The sequence below is a fragment of the Carlito syrichta genome, unplaced genomic scaffold (assembly GCF_000164805.1).
Source record: "Carlito syrichta isolate Samal-C Ts95f unplaced genomic scaffold, Tarsius_syrichta-2.0.1 Scaffold313183, whole genome shotgun sequence".
Classification (NCBI taxonomy): Eukaryota; Metazoa; Chordata; class Mammalia; order Primates; family Tarsiidae; genus Carlito; species Carlito syrichta.
Window position 1 is genome coordinate 347,810 of NW_007257279.1, and position 8,479 is coordinate 356,288.

The 8,479-nt window shown below is 40.7% G+C and overlaps 1 pseudogene; it reads right to left on the reverse strand.

Annotated features, from left to right (window-relative positions):
- Positions 1–401: 401 nt before the first annotated feature.
- Positions 402–848, reverse strand: LOC103272718 (annotated as a pseudogene).
- Positions 849–8,479: the final 7,631 nt, after the last annotated feature.

Here is an 8,479-nt window from a genome sequence, read left to right on the forward strand (position 1 = left end):
TCTCACTATACTATAAAGCACATGAAGAACATCTATTACATAAAAAGAGGATAACATTTCACTGGGCAATAAATCCAACAGATTTTTTTTCCTTTCCATTATCTACATCTGATGGTGATATTCCATAGGCTGATTGCTAAATAGATGCAAGTGTTTTTAAAATGAAGAAAGCCATGTTTTGCTCAGAAATACTATTGTTCCCATACCATATAGGTTGTTTTATAGCAGATACTAGTTTGCCAAGCTTCAGATGGCAAAATGCTAAGTTGTGAGTTCAGAATTGTCCAGCTAGTTGTTTCTCCTTGCCCTAGAGACTCCGCCAGGGCATACTGTTGAGAGACCACCTTGTTGCCACCACGTCTCACAGTTGAATCCACTATGGTAGTAGAACATTCATGTCCTTAAGATGCAAGGTCTAGCAAAAAGCCTCCCACAAAGCCACTGGATATCACAATGTTGTTTGATAAATTCTGTTGCTTCCTCGATTATATTGTTGATTTCAGGTGCTGCTTTATTTGCTCGTTTCTTAATCTGTCTTTTTCAACTCTCTTCCAGTTGATCTGCACATAGCCACTGTGACTAGCAATCTGAAGGAGAAGAAAGCCACCACCTACTGCAGTTGCTGCAAGCTTTCCAACTTTCTGGAACAAAAATCCTGCACACCAGCCAGTCACACCACCCATTACAATCAGGGTTGCTACTGAGTATTTTTCTACCATAGGTCCCGAACTGTGGCCAAACACTTGATTCCACCAGTGGTGTCTTCTTGCATACTCAGTTAAATCCAACACTTCCTAAGAGTCGTCATCACTTTCATATTCTTGGGGAGGGGGGTTCCGGGTCGCCATGATACCGCCCGCGGCCTGTTCTGGGGTGGTCCCCCGGCTTACAGCATTTCTGTACAAATCTTTTGGTCTTTATTCTTACAGTATTCAGTTAAGATACTGTTTTCTAAAGTTTGTTTTTTTTTTTTTTGAGTTGGAGTCTCACTCGGTCGCCCAGACTGGAGTGCAGTGGCTGCTTCCGGCCACCGCAGCCTCGCCTGCTGGGCTCCGGCGATCTCTCCGCCTCGGCCTTCCGAGTAGCCGGAATTACAGGCGCGTGCTACCACGCCCGGCTGATTTTTTGATTTACTGTAGAGATGAGGTCTCGCTGCCCAGGCGGGTCTCGAACCCGCGGGCTCTGGCAATCCACTCACCTCAGCCTCCCAAAGGCGCGGCATTACAGGCTGAGTCACCTAGCTCCGCTTGTTTTCTAAAGTTATTTAGGTTAATTCTTTTCTTCCCCACCTCCTTCAATGTGGCTATATCATTCATTTGTAATATAGTTAGGTTCAATTTGTTAGTGTTTATACTAACTCTCTTCTATTTTTATTATATTTACTCTCAGGCGGTTTCTCCTATTGCCACGGTTTCACGAATCATCTTTCCTGAGTTACATAAACACATACAAATCCAAGCACCCTTCAGGTAGATGCCCCTCAGATTTCTCAAGCCTAACATGTCCAAAACTCATTCTCTCTCAAGCCTCTTGTCTTAAATTTGACATATAGTAAAGCAGATTAGAATGGTGACTCTACAGCCAAACCAACTGGGTTTGGTTCCCAGCACCACAACTACTAACTGTATGAGTTTGGCTGGGAAAATCACTTAGCTTCTCCACATTTCAAATTCCTCCTCTGCAAAACTAGGAATAATGGTTTCTAGTTTTTGTGTTTGCTATAAGGATTAAATATGTGAATATTTACAACTGTTTAGAACATAACAACACACAGTAAGCAGAATTTATATAAATTACATCTTAATTCTTACTTGCCTATTAAATACCCTATGTCACTGAATAGCACCACCAAGCCTGACACCTGAATGGCATCTTGAGCTCTCTCCCCTTTAGTCTCTCTACCTAATAAAATGTCACATCCTGGTATACTTCTTTCCTTAAATACCTGGTGAATGTTTCTGGTCTTCATCTTCATTTCCACTACCTTGGTTCAGGCCACTGTCATCTTTCACTTTGATTACTGCTATACCCATCTAACTTGTCTTCTTGACTTTAGTGTAATATTTTCTTCACACTGCAGCCAGAGTTATCTTTCTTTACACACTCTCTCTACCATGGAAGAACCTTCATTTTACTTTTTGACAAATATTTAAAAAGTATTTTAGTAAATATAGACAACCATAATGAAAATTACATACAAGGTCATCACCTAGAGATAAGCAGTTACCTTAATTTGGAGATATATCCTTTCAGGCTTTTTCCATGCATACACACACATGCACACACATTATAATATGGCATATATCATTTATTAAATGTAGAAACCTATATTTTAATTGACAAAAGTGTGGATATTATTTCATGACAGAAAACAAAAACCTAAATGTCCATAAAAAAATAGATTCATAGTATAGTCCATTGTAGGCAATGCCCAAAATTCATTTAATAAGTTCATTATTAATAGACCTTTTGTTTTCTTTCTTTTTTGCTGCTATACACAACAGCAAGCATTGTTATATGTACAGTTTTGCAATAGTTTTGTCTGATTAAATCCTTAGGAGGAGTGGAAATATACTGGGTCAAAGAAAAGGCAAAATGCTGTCCAGGGATTTGTAGCAATTTACATATGCATCAACAACATGAGACCATTAGCCAGTGGTAGGCATTTTTTTTTTTCATTATTTTTTTTTTGGCATTGTTCTTTTTAAATATCATACATGAAAATATTTAATCACTGTTTTATTTTTATTTATTTAAGAGACAGGGTGTCACTCTGTTGCCCAGGTTTGAGTGCAGTGGCACAATCATAGCTCACTGTAACCTCAAACTCCTGGGCTCAAGGAGTCCAGTCCCCTGAACAGCTAGGACTGCAGATGCACATCAACACACCCAGTTAATAATCACTGCTTTAGTAGGCAATTCTTAGATAATATGTGAGGCAGAACTTTTTAAATCTTTAGCTTTTATATTTTTTCTTTTACAAATTACCCTTTGTGTCATGTCCCTTTTCCACTATCTTGTCTTTTTCTTATTGATTTTAAAAGTTCTTTATAAAGAAGTTAGCATGCAGTAAAGGGATTAACTCTGTAGATCTGGATGGTCCAAACCCTGAACATTTCAAGGAAAAGTTGGACCCTGGACTGGCTCCTTGGGAGATAACCTCTAAACTCTGGAATATCCTATCTGTTAAGAGTGTCTTTGTTAGCCGGACTTGGTGGCTCAGTCTGTAATCCCGTGCTTTGGGAGGCCGAGGTGAGTGGATTGCCTGAGCCCGCAGGTTCGAGACCCGCCTTGGTGAGACCTCATCTTGGTGAGCAACTTGGTGAGACCTCATCTCTACAATAAAGAAAAAATCAGCCAGGCATGGTAGCGCATGTCTGTAGTTCCAGCTACTTGGAAGGCTGAGGCAGAAGGATCGCCGGAGCCCAGCAGGTCGAGGCTGTGGTGGCCAGGAGTGGCCACTGCACTCCAGCCTGGATGACAGAGTGAGATTCCGACTCAAAAAAAAAAAAGTGTCTTTGTTTACCTGAGGTCTTGGGACTTGTCAGAAAGTTAATGTTAACAACGGGATTTATGTTGGAAACCTTAGGCCAGTCCTTGGGAAGGGCTAGAGACTGAAGCTCAGCCACAAGAGTGGTTGGCCAAGCTCATGTGACTGGTGTTGGGGCTCAGAAAATGATACCCTAAAATGAAGGTCTCAGCACTTACCCTCTAACCACTAGCCAGGGACAGAACCAGTTTCTCGGAGGCAACTATTGATAATTGCTTTACAATCTCCTCCCCAGCTTGTTTTGTACTAATAAAATTTTCTATTTCAAGTATTTGCCTCCGTCCTTAAGACCCTCTAACCAGCCCCTCGTGACCTCTATGACACAGACAGACCCCACCACCATGGCAGCAATCATGTGACTACCCACCTATCTGCCTGCTGTCCATCACCTGACATGAGTACCTGTGCTTAGCTGCCCCTTTGTGATGATGTGGATCAGACCACCACTCAATCACCTTAATGACCTTCTACCACCAAAGGGAAGGATTAAAATGATTCAACCACAAGCAGCCAGTCACCACTGCCTTACTAGACTTTGGCATGGCCACGTGCTCTTTGAGCTATGGCCGTCGCCGTGTTTCCTGGCTTTGGCACCCTTCCCTACCTTGGGGAGATGAATCTCCTCTTTCTCTAATTTACTTGTTAAATAAACTATATTTTCTAATCTAACCTCTGTGTAATTCTTTGCATCCTTCATGCAGCATCAGCTCACACACCACACACCAATACCCCCAGCGGGACTGACCTCACATTCTGGAGGCCCTCGTTGGGAGTGTGACCTAACACTAAAATTCCTCTTTCCCAAGGTGGGTTATAGAAACCAGAACCCTTTTCCCCTAAAGTCAGCCATAAAACCTAAACATATTATTGTAATTCCCTGCCCTCTGTGAAAGAACTGTCCATAAAGAAATTCTCTGACCTACCATGGTTGATTGTAGATCATAAAACTCCCATTCCAGAGGGGTCCTACCCAATATCTGGGAGAAGGAAATGCTTCACAGAGAAGCCAAGGAGAATCAGGACAGATAAGACTTGCTGACATTCCCCATTCTGTGTATTATCATTAGAGCATACCCATTTTGTTCATATTTCTACACAGCTGTCCATATTTCATTGAACCTAAACATAAAAATGAATAGTTTTCTCTGTATCATTGGGTCTTCATTCTGAATGTTCCTATGTTACATAAAGCTATGATCAAATAAATGTGTTATGTTTTTCTCTTGTTAACCTGTCTTTCACTAGAGGGGTTTCAGTCATGACTCTTATAATGGGGAGGAAAGAGATCAATCTTGCATTTGCCCCCCCCATCAAAACTCTTAACACCAAGGTTTAGGCGAGCGTCCCTGGTTGGCAATATTGTATATATATTGTCACACAGTGTTCCTGGAAGAATTTTTTTTTTTTGAGTTGGAGTCTCACTCTGTCCGGACTGGAGTGCAGTGGCACGCTCCCAGCCACCGCAGCCTCGACCTGCTGGGCTCCGGCGATCCTTCCGCCTCAGCCTTCCAAGTAGCTGGAACTACAGGCACGCACTACCACACCCAGCTAATTTTTTGATTTTATTGTAGAGATGAGGTCTCGCCAAGTTGCCCAGGCGGGTCTCGAACCCGCGGGCTCAGGCAATCCACTCACCTCAGCCTCCCAAAGAGTGGGATTACAGGCTGAGCTACCGAGCCCGGTTGTTCCTGGAAGAATTAAGTGCAATCTGAACAACTCCAGTGAGAGAAGACAATGGGAAGCTTGTACCTGGTCTCTTCTAGACTCTGTTCCAGGTGCATTATTTTCTGTTTTAGATTTTTCAGAATGATTCATCCTTACTTCTCTTATAGTTCATATTTATTATTATTATTATTGGTAGTAGTAGTAGTAATAGTAGTAGTAGTAGTATTAAGACAGAGTTTTACTGTCACCCAGGCTGGATTGCAGTGGTGTGGTCAGAGCTCACTGCAATCTTCCCACTTTAGCCACTTGAGTAGCTAGGGCTATAGGCAAGAGCCACCAAAACCAGATGATTTTTTTTTTTTTTAAGAGATTGGGTCTTGTTAAGTTGCCTAGCTTGGTCTCAAACTCCTGGCCTTAAGCAATTCTCCCACCTCAGCCTTCCAGAGTGCTGGGATTACAGGTCTGGGATACTGTACCCAGCTCTATGTGCTTTTTCTTGTCGCTGATTGTTTTTTTTCTGATCTAGACCTGCAGATTGTTGCTGATTTTTAAACTGTACCCTTTCACTGTAACACACTACCATAATATAACACAGCATTTGCTAAATTCCAGGAGTCTGAGGAAAACACTTAGCCTGAGGGTGGTCTTGGGACCTCTGACCACAGACAGTAACCAGAAATTTCCTTGTCATAACATACATACACAAATGCAGTCTCCATTTCCTCATTTGTCTTTTATTTTTGATGCTTTTCAAAAAGAGCTATTTTTAAAAATCTCTGCATTACAAAATGTTTTTTCCCCTTCTGTATAGGTCCTAAATGCGTGAAAAGGTTTTGGGCTCTTTTTTTTCCCCCTTATATAAGTTAAATACATTAACTGGTTTTTTACATAAGATCCACAAGTTTTTAACATAAGTTCACAAGTTAACAAACTTGGGGGCAACCCCTTGGGGTCATCTCCCACTGTGGGAGCTTTTCTGTTCTCTCAATAAATCCTGCTTTCTAAACAAAACAAAACAAAACCAACAACAACAAAAACATGGGGTACACAGAAAAAAGGCAAATGCTCTTCAACTCCTCTTTCACTCTACTTAGCTCACTGTTAATCACTCGGTGTGCATCCTTTTCTGTGCATTTACAGTCATATACAACACAACCACATACATACTTAACACTATACACACATTTATATAGGCACTGTTTTGTAACATCCCTTATCACTGAAAGTCTTAGACGTCAGTAAACTTCAGGAAAGTAAACTATCATATTCTATAATAAACTACCTTATTCTATTTTATAGAAGCACAGTATACCATTGTAAGGATTGACCATGATATATTTAACTATATCCCTAGTGAAGAGTTCAGCTGTGTCCATTTCTCATAATTACCAACCATATTACAATAAACATGCTTGTACACACATCTTTGTGCACCTGTCAAATATTTCTACAGGACAGATACTAGAACAGAATCTCTGAGCCATAGAGTGAGTTCACTTAACATTTTGGGCTAGGCTCGGTGGCTCAGCCTGTAATCCCGTGCCTTTAGGAGGCTGAGGTGAGTGGATTGCCTGAGCCCGTGGGTTCAAGACCTGCCTGGGCAACTTGGTGAGACCTCATCTTTACAATAAATCAAAAATTAGCTGGGCGTGGTAGCGTGCGCCTGTAGTTCCGGCTACTTGGGAGGCTGAGGCGGAAGGATTGCCGGAGCCCAGCAGGTCGAGGCTGCGGTGGCTGGGAGCGGCCACTGCACTCCAGTCTGGGTGACAGAGTGAGACTCCAACTCAAAAAAAAAAAAACATTTTGGTAGGTATAGTCAAACTGCCTTTCAAAATATCTTCCTCAATTTTACAACAAGTGCCCATCCCCCTTGGGCTTTCCTCAACCATTTGTATCATTAATATCTTTGTCTTCATTTGAAGTCTATCATTACTTACAAGGTTGAACTCTTTTGGTTTATTGGTCATTTGCATTTCTTCTATAAATTGCCTATTCATATCCTTTGCCCATTTTTCTTTCTTTTTTGTCAATTAACAAAGGCTCTTTACTACATTAATCCTTTGCCTCTTATACATGTTGCAAATATTTTCTTCAAGTGTCTCACTTATTTTTAGCCCTTTATCTTTCCAAACACAGCAATTTAAAATTTTGATATAATCAAATTAATGAATTTTCGTAGAGGGTTTTGTGTTCTATTTGAGTAGTTTGGTATGCCTAGAACATAAAAGAGTGCAAGGGTGTAAAGACACAATATCAAGACCATAAAGGACTTTGAGGGTTCCACTAAGAAGGAAACATTATCTTGATGGCAACAGGGAACTACATATGTTTTCAGCAACAGAGTGACTTTCAACCAACATTTGTCACTTAATAACATTTAGCACCTACTAAGTGCTACCATCAAATCTGCCTTTTAGAAAATTATCATTTTTGCATTCTGCATCTTTTATATTTCTCACCATTTAAGCTAAAAGAAAGATCATTATGTCAGAGGACATAATTAAGAGGGGTTTACTTAAAACATTTTAAATGAAAACAAAATGTTATCAGTGTAGAAACTGTCAGGGCAGTGAAAGAAGACAGTCTAGAAGTAGGTGTGAGTATATATATAGTGCCTGCAAGATATAATAAAAGTATCACTACAAGTCAGTGGAAGAGTGATTCCACAGATTATGACCAAGCAACTGGGTAAAAGGGCAAACCCCTAACACCTCACCACAAATATAAAACACCCAGTAAAATATACAAAAGGTGCCCCAAAAAATGTATACACATTTTTAAAAAAGAAAAGGCCGTATCCAAATTGTAATACTCAACATATCCCGATAACAAAAGTGGAATACAAGTCACGTTTGGCTTCTGCAATTACAAGAGATGCTCACAGTTCTGATTACAGCAAACTAAAAGTAATACACAGATAACAGCTCTTAAAATGTGTAAACAGGCTTTTGGCACCCCCCAGGAGATTAAAAGGATAAAAAGAAAATATTTTAAAATCTTCACAAGTATTAGAAGAAAATAAAGGCGGATAAGTTTGCATTGTCTTGAGACGAGGAAAAAACTTGCCCCAAAATGACATCTACCGACTCCTCCGCAAAAATAAACGGCGGATTTTTTTTTTTTTTTAAAGCCTCAGCGTCATTAAAAGATGATTAGAGGAAAATCTGTTCGTAACATCGGAACGGGGAAGGCATTCCTATACGAGACCAAAATGCAAAAGGGACACGGGGTCGGAGGACCCGAGCCTCTCGGGGAAGCGTCCGG